Here is a 15715-nt window from a genome sequence, read left to right on the forward strand (position 1 = left end):
AAAAAAGAAGTACCAGCTTGTTTAATAACACTATGTGAACACACAGCCAGACCCACCTAAGCAGCAGATATGCTAAGATGCTTTGTCTTTCTTGCTGATCAAATCACAGACACAGAACAACAACACCCAGACTCTGTTTTAATCATTCTCGGGGACTTTAATAAAGCCAATCTCTCCCGTGAACTGCCAAAATACAGACAGCACATCACATGTCCCACCAGAGACAGTAATATATTGAATCACCATTACACCACAATAAAGAATGCATATCACTCTGTCCCACGGGCAGCTTTAGGACTCTCTGATCACTGTTTGGTTCATCTTATACCAACGTACAGGCAGAAACTGAAATCAGCTAAACCTGTATTAAGGACTGTAAAAAGATGTACTAATGAAGCAGAGCAGAATTTAAAATCTTGTTTTGACCTTACTGATTGGAGTGTTTTTGAAGCTGACGCCACCAATCTGGACGAGCTCACAAAGACTGTAACATTATATATCAGTTTCTGTGAAGATATGTGCATTCCTACCAGGACTCATTTAACCTACAACAACGACAAACCGTGGTTCACTGCAAAACTCAGACAGCTCCGTCAGGCCAAAGAAGATGCTTACAGGAAGGGGGACAAGGTCTTGTATAAACAGGCTAAATACACACTGGAAAAGGAGATCAGAGTGGCAAAGAGGAATTATTCTGAAAAACTAAGGATTCAGTTCACTTCCAGCAACTCATCATCAGTGTGGAAAGGTCTGAAGGAGATCACCAATTACAAGACACCATCCCCCAGCAATGTGAAGAATCAACAACTGGCAGACGATCTGAATGAGTTCTGCTGCAGGTTTGAAAAAACACTCCACACCCGCCTTGAACACCTCTCCACATAACCATTCACACCATTCACACCTCCTGCAATCCCCCTCTCCCCCAAACCAGTAATTCAGATCATCGAAGATGAGGTGCACCAGGTCTTCTGGAAGCAGAAAAGGAAAAAAGCACAAGGCCCAGATTGTGTTATACCAGCCTGTCTGAAATCCTGTGCTGACCAGCTGCCCCCATCTTTACACAGATCTTTAACAGATCACTGGAGCTATGCATGAAGTCCCTTCATGCTTCAAATGCTCCATCATTATCCCCATCCCCATCCCAAAAAAATCCAAAATTACATGACTAAATTACTATAGGCCTGTGGCTCTAACGTCTGTGGTCATGAAGTCATTTGAAAAACTGGTGCTGGCCCACCTGAAGGACATTACTGGATCCTTGCTGGATCCTCTTCGGTTTGCCTACAGAGCAAACAGGTCTGTGGATGATGCAGTCAAAATGGGACTGCATTATGTTCTGGAACATCTAGACAGACCAGGGGCTTATGTGAGGATCCTGTTTGTGGACTTCAGCTCGGCCTTTAACACTATCATTCCATACCTCCTCCTGCAAAAACTAACTCAGCTCTCTGTGCCCACCTCCTTCTGTCAGTGGATCAACAGCTTCCTGACAGATAGGCAGCAGCTAGTGAGGCTGGGACAACTCACATCCAACACCCGTATAATCAGCACTGGAGCTCCTCAGGGTTGTGTTCTCTCCCCATTGCTCTTCTCCCTCTACACCAATGACTGCACATCTAAGGACCCCTCTGTCAAGCTCCTGAAGTTTGCAGTTGACACCACACTTATTGGCCTCATCCAGGACAGTGACGAGTGTGCCTACAGACAGCAGATTAAAGAGCTGGCTGTCTGGTGCAGTCTTAACAACCTGGAGCTCAGCACGCTCAAAACTGTGAAGATGATCGTGGACTTCAGGAGAAACCCCCCTGCTCTCCCCCCACTCACCATCATGGACAGCACTGCGACTGCAGTGGAGTCATTCAGGTTCCTGGGCACCATTATCTCTCAGGACCTGAAATGGGACACTCACATTGACTCCACTGTGAAAAAGGCCCAGCAGAGGTTGTACTTCCTTCGCCAGCTGAGTAAGTTCAACCTGCTACAGGAGCTGCAGTTCTACTCTGCCATCATTGAATCCATCCTCTGCACTTCAGTAACTGTCTGGTTCAGCTCAGCTACCAAATCTGACCTCAGAAGTCTACAGAGGATAGTCCGGAATGCTGAGTGAATCATTGGTACAACCCTCCCCACTCTCCAAGAACTGTACTCATCCAGAGTGAGCAAAAGGGCTGGCAAAATCACTCTGGACCCCTCACATCCTCCACACTCACTCTTTGAACTGTAACCATCTGGTTGACGCTACAAAGCTCTGAGCACCAGAATGGCCAGGCACAGAACAGTTTCTTCCCCCAGGCAATCCATCTCATGAACACCTGACAATAATTGTGGAACACACACTATTTATACACTTATATACTTATCTAACTCACATACGTAGTCTACATTTCAATTTGCACATAAGACATCTGTACATACATCTGTCTATTGTTATATGTCTATACATACAATTGTCAATTTGTATATTTGGTATATGTTTATTCCTTATTTACTTGTTTCTTTTTTTTTATATGTGTTTTTTGTTCTGTCACTGTCATTCTGTTACACTGTGGAAACTTCTGTCACAACAACAAATTCCTCGTATGTGTAAACATGCCTGGCAATAAAAGCTCATTCTATTCTATTCTATTCTATTCTATTCTATTCTATTCTATTCTATTCTGTGTCGTGGGAGTGCTGTAGGCACGAGTAGTGAAAACACAGAATGAATTTTAATTTATACAGACTCTGAATGAGCCAAGTGGAATGGTAGTGGGGTAGTGAAAACACGGAATGGAGTTTAATTTATTAGAGCATTCCTCAAGTGGAATGGATTTGACTGAGGGTGCTCTGAAAAGTGAACACACATATGGACTGAATTAGAGACAGTAAAAGTGAGTGCTCCCCCCATGGGTTCAATATCATTGGTCTTAAAAAGTGGGTGGTTCTTGTCCCACCCACATACAATGGTTCTGACGCCCATGATTCCAGGGGGCAAAAAGCTGCCCCTTAATGGAAAAGTTCATTTCTAAACCCTGCTGGGGAGAAATATCTCTGTCAATGAATATATCTGGTGATATCACATCTCAAAAGCATGTCTCGAGACCCTTGCGTTCTGTGCCGTGCTTTTTAAAAACCATTCCTGAGAGCTGCATCTTGTGTTTTTAGATGCAAAGATGTGTTCTGTGTGAACAACCCATTAAACCTATTTATTGTTTAATTTGCACAAGAAACCAATTAACAGCTAACATCCCATTAAAAGTTTTTTTTTTTTTTTTTGGTTTGTTTGTTTGTTTCTGAGAACACCTGAAGGTACAAACCAGAAATTAACTTTTTTATTTTTTGCTCATCACTCATCTCATTACATCAAGCCTCAAACCTAAATGCAATCAATCTCTATGATGTGTCTGTGATGTGCGTTTTCATTGATCTATCCATCCATCATCCTTATCTAATAGAGAATTCCAGCAAATCACTGTAGTTTCATTGCATCCACAGAGAGAGAGAAAGAGAGAGACTAAAGGTGAACTGTAATTGAAGCAGAATCTTACAGCTGTGAAGCCCCCTCTGTCCCCCGCGTACTGGCCTCCGCTCACTCTCTCTTTGTGCAAACAACGATGCGACGCTCTGTGTGTAATCTAATAACAACAGTCTGCTCACTTCTCAGGAAGCTCTATTATTGAATTGATTATGGAAAAATGATTCTGAGTGGATGAATTGCTCCAGCACGGACTCTTCTATCATAATTAAGTTGAGAAAAACTGATGACAGACACTACAGACCCCCACAGCTCTTTAACACACTTCTACAGCTACCACACAAATCTTAAATGATGATATTACTGAATAGTGAAGTTACACATCATCAAATATTTCAGATTATATTTAAGATTCAACATGAGAAGGCATTGGTAACTCATTTAATGCTGTGCAATGTGACATTTTGGAAGTAAAAAAGAAAACAGAATAATAACTCATCTTGTGTTTCTCAGTCACACATTTCATCCTTAGAAAGTGACTTTGACTGTGTGGATGGTCAGTTTGAATCCTTCAGTTATAGTCCTTCAGTTGTTCATAGATGAGTGTTTATATAGACAATATAATATATAAAACCACAAGACCTTTTAATAAATCTTTCATAAAAATATAGGGAAGAAATTTTCAAAGCATTGTGTCATTGTAGCTGCTTTAATCTCAAGTCTTTCCATTGCATTTACTTGTGTCACCAGCAGATGTCCTCTGTGTTTCGAGCACAGCGAATCATTTTGTGAACTAAATGGTTGAACTGATTCAAAGCAGCTCCTTATCCATTGTCAGTACTATTTTATGAAGCAGTAAAAGAGGCAAGGCAAGGCAAATTGTACTTATAGAGCAGATATAGTGAAATTAGAAATTAGTGCATGAATTACAATTTTGAGGTCTTTACTAGAAAGAAAGTGTTTCACTTGATCGGAATTGAAAAAAGCTACTCTTTAAAACTGCATTTACACGCTTGTCAAATTTGGAAAAAAAAAAGGATAAAAATGGACTCCAAGATTTTTTGCTTGGTAGTGTAGGATATTACTTAAGAAACCTAACTGTGTTTTAATGGAGTTGTTAGTAACAGCGGGCCCTAGTAGAAGCACTTAATTTTTATTTTCATTCAATTTTGGAAGATCTTTTTTTTTTTGGTTATAATTATTTTGATATTTTTTTTCTTTTTTGGCCAAAAGGGAGAAAAAAAAGCTTATAAATAATAGTTCATTTAATAAGGCAAATATTAAATTAAATTAAATTAAAATAATTGTAATCATTGAGTAAAATTAACTTCAAGATGCCCCCCCCACACCAACCAAAGAAAATGACCACACCATCTCCCCATTTTTTATTTTTACAATTTGAAAACTGATTATTAGTAATATGCATTGCTAAGGATTTAATTTGGACAATTTTAAAGGTGATTTTCTCAATATTTAGTTTTTTTGCACACTCAGATTCCAGATTTTTCAAATAGTTGTATCTTGGCCAAATAGTGTCCTGACCTAGATCTGACACTTACAGTATGACTGGTTTTGTGGTCCAGGGTCACATAAAAACTATTAGCACCAATTGTCTTCACAAGCTATTTGGGCTTACGTTGCGAATGACTGCAAAGGCTAATGCTAACCAGTCAAACCTGACCTTGCCAAAATGGTGAACTTTATGTACAGTGTTGGGGTAAAGATTTCAAGTAATGTGAGTTATGTAATCAGATTATAATTTTTTTAAGCAACTAGTAAATTAACATTTTGTTTTTTAATTTAAAAGAAAATATATGAGATAGTTTTTTCAAATAAGTAATCCCAGTTGCTTTGTTTTTCAATTTATTGACTGACAACTGTCGATGTGTTGAGAGAAATCGGGAGTAAGTGTAAAGGTGCTGTGCAAACATGATAGTTACTGTAGTTCTAGACTTATGTAAACATGCATTTACATATCTCACTTGCACAGATTCAGTATTCCGCAAAATGAATAAAAACAGTGAAATGCAAACTCAGAATATGATGCAAATCTGCAATAAATAAATGTTAAATAACACAAATTTCCTTTAATGTATTTAATACCATTTTATTTACCAGTCTTTGCGACCTTTGATGATCCAAATCAACTATACTAAAAAGCAAAAATTACTTTAGAAAACATTTGTTTTGTTTATGTATTTTTTGCTAAAGACTGTTAAAAATTTTTCTCCTGTGTCCAATTCTTCATGCAATCCAGAATGGCAGCACAGCTGAAAGGTTTGTTTGATGCACTCTCCACTTTACAGATGTGAATTTACATTTCCCTCACCCTGAGGCTTATTCATTTCACTTTTGGTGTGAAAGGTCTTTTATATTTGCAAAAAAATATAAAACTATTTATATTAAAAACAAACAAGTAAGCCCAACCCAGAAAAGTTCATAAAAGTAACATAACACATGACTTTACATATAAAGCAATTAATGCAATTTTTATTTTATTTTTTTAGGAAGTAACACAATATTGTAATGTATTCGTTTTTAAAAGTTACTTTTCCCAACCCTGTTTATGTGTATATTACTTGTGATAAATGGTAATTACTCTATGACACCAAAGTGTGCTCTTGAAGAAGGACTTCAAGGGCTTAGGGCTCCAACATATATATATATATATATATATATATAAAAGATGTTTCTTAAAGGCACAGTGGCAAAAACGACAACTGTAAGAGTCATAGAGAGGGTGGAGAATGGATGTGTAAAGCTAAACTCAGGTAAATTTAATGACCCCTATAAATGCAATTTATACATCCAGTGGGGCAGAAATGTGTATAAGATTTAGTGTGTGTGTTTGTGTGTGTGTGTGTGTGTGTGTGTGTGTGTGTGTGTGTGTGTGTGTGTGTGTGTGTGTGTGTGTGTGTGTGTGTGTGTGTGTTTGATAGATGTCTAAGATCCATTGGCAGAAGTGTGTGTGTATGTGTGTTTGTGCTTGTCAGGGGAGCATCCAGTCGGCCAGCTCTTAATTAGAACTGGGAGTACCACACGCCTCCAGCAGAACTCTGAACAGTTTTAACCAGGCACTGACAAACCATGCAAAACTAACACTCTACACCTACTCAAAAATATCCCATGCAGAGTAAACAGCACTCCTCTCAAGAATTACTTCATTGTCAGCATAATATTCATCTCAAGTAAAGTGACATCACTGTCGAAAGATATGAAACCTGTAATCTGTCAGCAATATTTATAATGTACTACAGGGGTGATTACAGGGTTGGACAAAGATACATCAAAATGTATTTTAAAATAAAGTACCAAATACCTTCATTTTAAGTGTATCAAAATAGATTACAAAATACAGCAGCTACACCATGTAACAAGGTAAACTACTGTATTTTTGTATTTTAAAAATATTAAAAAAATACTTTTTTTTCTTTAAGGGAGCATGACATTTCTTAGCAAACCTTCCATCAGTTGGCCTATTTGATCAGTCCCTTCACCATTACACTGACTCAGTTGATTAAGTAAACAGTGTATGATAGAAAAAGCTTTTCTCTGCCCGAGTCATGCAATAAATCTGATATATGCAACCAGTTAACAGATCAGATATTCACATGTCCCTGTGATCTCCCAAATGAAGGTTAGTTGTAAAGTAACCAACAGTTTAGTGTTTAACAGTTTGTGAATGACTCATAATTGTATCCAAATTTAGTTACTTGGTGTTTGGTAACGAAGGGCCTACTTTGCATCAGCAACACTGATTTAATGACAAACAAGTCTTTCATAAGAAGACAACTGATGGCACCTGAATACTTAGCAACAAGTTTCTAACTAATTAATCATTTGAATGTTAATCATAAATATTATAATATATTATGTGTCAGGTATGCAATGGTATGCAAAATCATGATCCTACTAAACAGCTACTTCAATTAGGGTACAATATTCAGCAATCAAACATTTATTTATCAATCACTGGACACCTATTTGGAAGTTGAAAACAAACATTTTAGCTTTCAACAGTTATTAAATGATCAATATGTTTTGTTTTTAAATGTAGGCAGAAACATAATCAGAAAGTAGCAACAGAACTTGTCAAGGAGTATTAACCCAACTCCAACCACTGAATCTACTGAGAGCCATAGAAGTATAGTGGACACATACACATTAATAGTGTAGCAAGAACATTTACTTTTAATCCAACAGAGAATACTACAGAGCAGGTATTCCAAAACATTTGAAACATTCTAACAGAAACAGTCAAACTTATGTGTGAATGTGGGTGAGAAAGTAAGTTTGTGTGTGTGTGTGTGTGTGTGTGTGTGTGTGTGTGTGTGTGTGTGTGTGTGAGGGAGGGAGTGTATTGAATGAGTGTGTGTAGCCTGTGGACTACATTGCAGAGGTCTCTTTAGCTAATGATGCCTTTAAGCACAACAAGTTTCTCAGAGCGGCTCACAGTTAATGCTGCTGCTCCATGCGAGTTTAGACCATTACACCAATACCGTGGCATTAAAATGTAATGTTGTACAACGCAATTCATAACACAAGTATGAACTGCATCTAAGCGTTGTTTCAAAGGGAAGCTAGGGCAAGCATTAGCACAAACTGTCATCTACATTCAGTTTCCCTTTTCAGGTCAGCTAACGTGAAGCAGCAGTTTGAAGAGAAACTTGCTGAGCAAGTGAAAGTTAGTTAAACTGTCAGTGGGTATAATAACCTGAATAAAGCATTCAGTGTAGTGACAGAAATTTGAAGGAAACACTATCGCACCCTTCAGCAGTGAAGTTTTTATCTGCCAGACCAATAAAATAAAGTACACTAAATCTGTTTGACGGGACCACACACTAGCAGCACACTAGCAGCTCATAGATCGATCTATCTATCTATCTATCTATCTATCTATCTATCTATCTATCTATCTATCTATCTATCTATCTATCTATCTATCTATCTATCTATCTATCTATCTATCTATCTGTCAGGGGTGCGGGCTAGACAGAGGACTCAGATGCAGAGTAGGGAAAAGGAGAATCTTTATTCTCGCCACAAAACACAAAATAACAAAAACAATAATTAAATGCTCTGGCGCACACAGAGATCTCCGAGCTGGCCGGCACACTGCGGACCACTCGCGCTGCCGGATCTCCGAACTACGGATCCTTAGACGGGAAAACAGAAGGTGAGAATGCAGCTTGGACACACACACAAACCACGGGCAAAGACAAAACAATCTACTCACGACGACAGACAGAGAGGCAGAGACATATAAGGGAGCTGGGGAACGAGCTACCGAACAGACAGGACAACACAGACTGCAGGGGAAGCTGAGAAGGCACCCTGCACCGTGACATCTATCTATCTATCTATCTATCTATCTATCTATCTATCTATCTATCTATCTATCTATCTATCTATCTATCTATCTATCTATCAGCGCTATCTATCTATCTATGGGGAAGCGGGCTAGACAGAGGCTCAGATGCACCCGTAGGGAAAAGGAGAATCTTTATTCTATCTCGCAACAAAATCTATCTATCTATCCCATCCCCCCATATGTGACCCTGGACCACAAAACCCTAAGTCTTAAGTCACTGGGGTATATTTGTAGCAATAGCCAAAAAACTTTGTATGGGTCAAAATTATTGAGTTTTCTTTTATGCCAAAAATTATAAGGATATTAAGTAAAGATCACATTCCATTAATATATTTTGTAAATTTCCTACTGTAAATATATCAAAACTTAATTTTTAATTAGTAATATGCTTTGCTTAGAATTCATTTGGACAACTTTAAAGGTGATTCTCTCAGTATTTAGATTTTTTTCCACCCTCAGATTGAGATGTATAAATCTCAATTTCAAAAAATTGACATTTAAGACTGATTTTGTGTGGTCCAGGGTCACATATATGTTTAGTTTTATTTAAACAAACAAACAAACAAACATGCATGGCATTTTAGCTTGCTTCTACAAGCCATTTAACTCTTTTATTGACATGGGACTCATACCCGAGCACTTTGCATCACAAGAGTAATGCTGTACCAAGTGAGCTACCAAGCAAGTTTACTACAACAGAAAATACATATGTAGCTGGTTATATGACATAAAAATGGATTAATTTACAAATCATGCACTACAATATTAGTGTTCGAGATCCTAACATAATATTGTGCAAGGGTCTGTTCTAAAATAAGTCTTTATTAATTACAAACCTGATTCCAAAACAGCTGTGACACTGTACAAATTGTGAGCAAAAAAGGAATGGAATAATTTACAAATCTCATAAACTTATATTTTATTCACAATAGAATATAGATAACATATCAAATGTTGAAAGTGAGACATTTTGAAATGTCATGCCAAATATTGGCTCATTTTGGATTTCATGAGAGCTACACATTCCAAAAAAGTTGGGACAGGTAGTAATAAGAGGCCGGAAAAGTTAAATGTACATATAAGGAACAGCTGGAGGACCAATTTGTCTTATTAGGTCAATTGGCAACATGATTTGGTATAAAAAGAGCCTCTCAGAGTGGCAGTGTCTCTCAGAAGTCAAGATGGGCAGAGGATCACCAATTCCTCCAATGCTGTGGCGAAAAATAGTGGAGCAATAACAGAAAGGAGTTTCTCAGAGAAAAATTGCAAAGAGTTTGAAGTTATCATCATCTACAGTGCATAATATCATCCAAAGATTCAGAGAATCTGGAACAATCTCTCTGCGTAAGGGTCAAGGCCGGAAAACCATACTGGATGCCCGTGATCTTCGGGCCCTTAGACGGCATTGCATCACATACAGGAATGCTACCGTAATGGAAATCACAACATGGGCTCAGGAATACTTCCAGAAAACATTGTCGGTGAACACAATCCACCGTGCCATTCGCCAAGTTGTTATCAGCGCTCAGTTCAGAAGCCTGCATCTCTGATGGTATGGGGTTGCATGAGTGCGTATGGCATGGGCAGCTTACACATCTGGAAAGGCACCATCAATGCTGAAAGGTATATCCAAGTTCTAGAACAACATATGCTCCCATCCAGATGTTGTCTCTTTCAGGGAAGACCTTGCATTTTCCAACATGACAATGCCAGACCACATACTGCATCAATTACAACATCATGGCTGCGTAGAAGAAGGATCCGGGTACTGACATGGTCAGTCTGCAGTAGAGATCTTTCACCCATACAAAACATTTGGTGCATCATAAAGAGGAAGATGCAACAAAGAAGACCTAAGACAGTTGAGCAACTAGAAGCCTGTATTTGACAAGAATGGGACAACATTCCTATTCCTAAACTTGAGCAACTTGTCTCCTCAGTCAGCAGACGTTTGCAGACTGTTATAAAAAGAAGAGGGGATGCCACACAGTGGTAAACATGGCCTTGTCCCAACATTTTTGAGATGTGTTGATGCCATGAAATTTAAAATCAACTAATTTGTCCCATTATTATGATACATTTTCTCAGTTTAAACATTTGATATGTCATCTATGTTGTATTCTGAATAAAATATTGAAATTTGAAACTTCCACATCATTGCATTCTGCTTTTATTCACAATTTGTACAGTGTCCCAACTTTTTTGTACTTTTTGTATTGGGTATTTGGGTTTTTTGGTTTTTTGGTATGTTGGGAAGTTGTGAAGTTTTATTTTTTATTTTGCCTTGTTTTGTGTAAAAATGTCTTAGCATTCAAAAATGTCAAGTGATGAAATGATACTACTGTTATGAACAAACCTTCATCCAGTAACATTAAAAGAATGTTTATTCAACATTATCTGGTCTAAAACTAACACTACTATAATGTTTGCAAAATTATGAAATAAAATTTTCCCTTAGCGTTCGCAACAACGTTTTTTAAACTGGACATTTAAAAGTATAAATAAATGTAAAAACAGTAAAAGTAGTACGTTACCCATCATCCCCTGCATGCCACTCACAGCTAAGATTAACCTTATGTATAATGGACTTTCATTGACCGCCAGTTGATCAGAAAGTCAAAGATCAATGAGAATTAATGTAACATGACCTGTGTGTGTGTGTTTGTGTGTGTTGGATAGGGCACCAAAGCCCTATCCAAAACATGAAAGACAAAGAAGAACAAACATCTGAGGCTGCGTAATTATCAGTGTGTTGCAGATGTGCCACGACCCCCCTTTCGGGACTGTTCGTGTTAATCCGATTAGTAGAGGCATTAATGGTCGTCCCACAACAGTTGAAAAATATGCAGGCATGTGGTTATTTTGGCTCACTAGCTCTGAGTCAGACAAGGGATGTGGAGGTGGGGGGTGGGGGGTGTTGAAAGGAGCCAACGGAAGTCGACGTTGCCTGGATTGGTGAGGCGAGACTGTATTTTGCATGCTGCAGGGAAGTCTCATCGCACTCAGAGCATTACAAAACACACATCGCTTCAAGTGACTGATTCCTCAGAGGGGTTGAGAACACAAACAAAACGCAGTTGCTGTGGCAAGAGACGATGGAGAGCCAGACGGTAACCAGGATAAGAAAAAACACTGAAGCAAAGCCTGAGTTATCTAATACTATATGTTAGTGCAGTGACATCACTAAACCTTTTTCAGCCTTTACATGATATTTGATCTTTTTTTCAATTCAATTTTTTTCAAATTTACTCTGTAATCAGTGGCGGAGCTATAGATTTATACATGGGGTGGCCAAGGCTAATTCATGGGGTCCATAGACCATAATAGAAAACAACTACTCAGCAGTACTCATACTCATACACTGACTTCAACCTGGCATAAAAAAGCATGAATAAATGCAACAACTGCTGATTACTTCACATTACCCCACATTAGATATACATGCCTACTGTAACTTCAAATGTTAGTCTGTTGGAACTCATTTCTCTTATTTCAATAATCTGATTAACCAGCAGTTGGAGCAAAAGATCTAACATTAACTTACACAGTGAACTTTGTAAATGTTAGAAAACCTAAAACTTAAACTTACTTCAAACAGGGCTGCAAACTTTTGAGATCAGACTGAAGAGAAAATTATTCTGGAATAATTAACAAGCTTGTGAATAAGTACATGTTATTTGTTCTCAATTTTTCTAAACTAAACTATACTGGGAGCCCTACTGTTAATGTTAAAAAGAACAGTTGATTTGTATACGTTGTATAAGTTCATATTAGACCATTTTTAAAACAACGTTAAATATATAAATTTTTATTAACTATAATAATTATATGAGTAAAATATAATAAATGTAATTTTTTGCAAAAATTCTATTCTGTACATTTTTCTCACTAGTTTATGGACACTGAATGGATTTTCTGAGGTTATATGACAATGTTTTCAAACTGCTGTCTTTCCGCAGTTGAAACACTCATTGAGTGATTACATGAGACCCTATAAATTTAGTAATCTTTCAACATATCCTCAGATGTTCATTCATGTTTATTTCATGCTAATTAGAATGCACTCCTGCTTCACTTGAACTGAGGCAAAGTGGGAGAACACATGAACCTAAACTGTATTTATCGTTTGAAATTCTTAATAAAACTACAATAATTTGAATGTTGAGACTTTCCTTGATAGCACACGTGCATCACAGAGACGTCTGCATTTACATCTGCAAGACATATTTTTTAGAGTGTTTGCTCATCTACAATATGTCTATAGACCATTTCTTATCAGAAGTCAAACAGAGGTTTAGAAAATGTCTTTAAGATGTTTATGATTTAGAATGTATGTAAAACTGACATCTTAAGCCCAGGACAACCTGCACAATTTTCGGCTGTCTCAGACATAAGATTGGCATTGTGGAACAATCATGGCGATTTCTGTGTTCGTGGCTCCTAAACGGTGGTCCTATGTCGTACAGGGAGAGAGGTTCAAAGATGGCCGTTTTCACAGTCTTGTGACCAAAGATAGACAATGTCAGAAATTCATCATGATCATGGTACTGTACATGATTTCACCACTTCCACTTTTTTTCAGCACACATAAAAACTGCCAACTGCAACTGCCAAAGTGTGATTCATCATGTTCTTTTTTTTTTTTATCACTAGCGCATGCTGATGACGTTTTATTCTTCTACAGTAACATGCGTTGTAGCCTTCGAGTCAATAGGTTTCATCAACTGCCAAAGTGTGATTCATCATGTTCTTTTTTCGCACAGTGTGATTTGCAATGCTATATAGGATTGCTAAAATCGTGCAGTGTCAAATGTATGTACACAGCAGATGCTTTCCAGACGGAGTGATCTTTAACAGACATCTTGCAGACAAACGTGTGAAGTAATGTCAGGGGTGTTCAGTGCCACCCTGGAAACCCTTCTAGCTCTGCCACCATCCTAAAATGGTGAATTTTTTATTTTCTTTTATTTATTTATTTATTTATTTATTTCAATCAAAAGAACCATATTCACAACCAAATATTCAGTGTTGCCAAGTTGACTCAAAATAAAATGAGTACAGAAATGTGATTAAAATATTCCAGGCACACAAAGAGGTAAAGATATATTTTATATCACTAATCAAAATTATATTGAATACATTGAATACATGTAGTTACAATTATTAAATATTGGAAATATAATGCTACTTAAAAAAATACAATTAAATAAATAAATAAATAAATAAAAATCACCCAGGAAATCAAGGCGTCTACTGTAACACTATAACACTTAAATATACAAGAACAACATAAAAAAGGGTTTTTTTGATGTGAAGGGGTTTAGCTGAATGTCAGAGTAGTACGAAACAAAAAAAAGGGTAAGAGACAGCTCTGACATTTCCACAGTTTACCTGGAGCACTCCACTCTAAATATTAGTAATGAGAGGAGCTTAATGACGAGACCTTCCCTTTTCTCAGAAAAACTGAATCTTATTGCGAGAGAGAGAGAGAGAGAGAGAGAGAGAGGCGCACAGAGAAGCAGCTGACGCATGTCTTGTCTTTGGGGATTTGACAGAGCTCTCATGCATCAGAGAATCATGCTGTCCGATCACACCTGCTATACAGCACACACATGCACTGTTAGCACTCACAAATTTTTATGTTACTGCATATTCATGAATCAGTACATCCAAAAAACCTATAACAGCTTAACAAAAACTATAGCATTTAGATTTTATTATTATGATAGGACAGTATGTAGATAGGAAGCAAAGTGAAAGGGGGACAGTATCGGAAAAGGTCCGCAAACCAGGACTCAAACTCGGGATGCCTAAAGCACAACAGTGCTATATGCACTACACATGAGGATTTCTGTGTCTACATCATTGAATTTTAAAGATTTTTTTTTTCTTGCACCACAAATGGTTAAAAATCAGTTTTTCATTACCTGCAAATTTCCAAGCGACATTGTTTCAAATGTTGCGTCACAAGTGTGACTAATGCAGGGAACCCCTGCCTGACTCTGCCCTGCTTCGCTCGTGGATTGCCTTTTTCATGAAGGCGAACTTCCCCTGTCTGCTCTCCCATTTCTTCCCTCCTAGGAGGAAGAAACCATGGGGCAACAAGACACAACTATTGGCCTCAAGTGAACTCACGCCAGCACAGGTCCTGTGTGTTTCACTCTCCCTGCAATGCCTCGATTCGTCTGTGTATTTCATGCATGAGGATCAGTGACCCTCATCAGCTGCGAGCGGCTTGATCTCCTTCAGCGGGTCTGAGGAGAAAGTTGTTGCTGATGACTCCATGTCACTGAGCTTCAGATTCATGTTCCAGCGAAGACCCTGACTGACACCTTCCCTCCGAAGCAACTAACATGGCCCAACATGGACACCGAGTTGATCTGCGTTCTCTCTAAGTTTGTGGATGACCTCGGCTTGGGCTGGTCTGCTCCCGCGGTGGTGAGTGGTACCTGTAAGGATGCCGTCAAAGATCCTCCCACCAATGGTCCACCCGGTTCTCACCAGGACAGTGCGCACCCTCTGCTTGGCACATGTTCATTCCTCCACTTCTTCCGCTCTCACCAATGTTGATGGCGCTGAAGAAAGAGGTTATTGAAAGATTCCCCCCCTCGAACAGGTGGTCGCCATGCATCTCTGCCCTCCATTGGCCCTGGGATTGAAGGCAGGGCTTATTCAGTGGCTGGCCAGGCTGGCTCAGCACTTCACAAGATGGCAGTGCTCCAAATTCTTCAGGCCAAACTTCTCCACACCATGGACGAGTCCGGCCAGAGTTCTGATGCCTTCAAGAAGCTGCGCATAGTGACTGACCTAGCTCTGCGTGCGACCTGGCCCCTGCGCAGGCAATTGACAAGGCCATGGCTAACCTGGTGGTGCTGGAGTGCCATGAC

General features: G+C 38.5%; 1 protein-coding gene across 2 annotated transcripts in view; it reads right to left on the reverse strand.

Moving 5' to 3' along the window:
- The window catches only part of gpr158a (G protein-coupled receptor 158a), a 61389-nt gene that overhangs the window by 17564 nt on the left and 28110 nt on the right, over positions 1-15715 (reverse strand). The gene's annotated exons all lie outside the window — the stretch shown is intronic.

This window comes from Cyprinus carpio, chromosome A24 (genome assembly GCF_018340385.1).
Source record: "Cyprinus carpio isolate SPL01 chromosome A24, ASM1834038v1, whole genome shotgun sequence".
In the NCBI taxonomy this organism is placed as follows: Eukaryota; Metazoa; Chordata; class Actinopteri; order Cypriniformes; family Cyprinidae; genus Cyprinus; species Cyprinus carpio.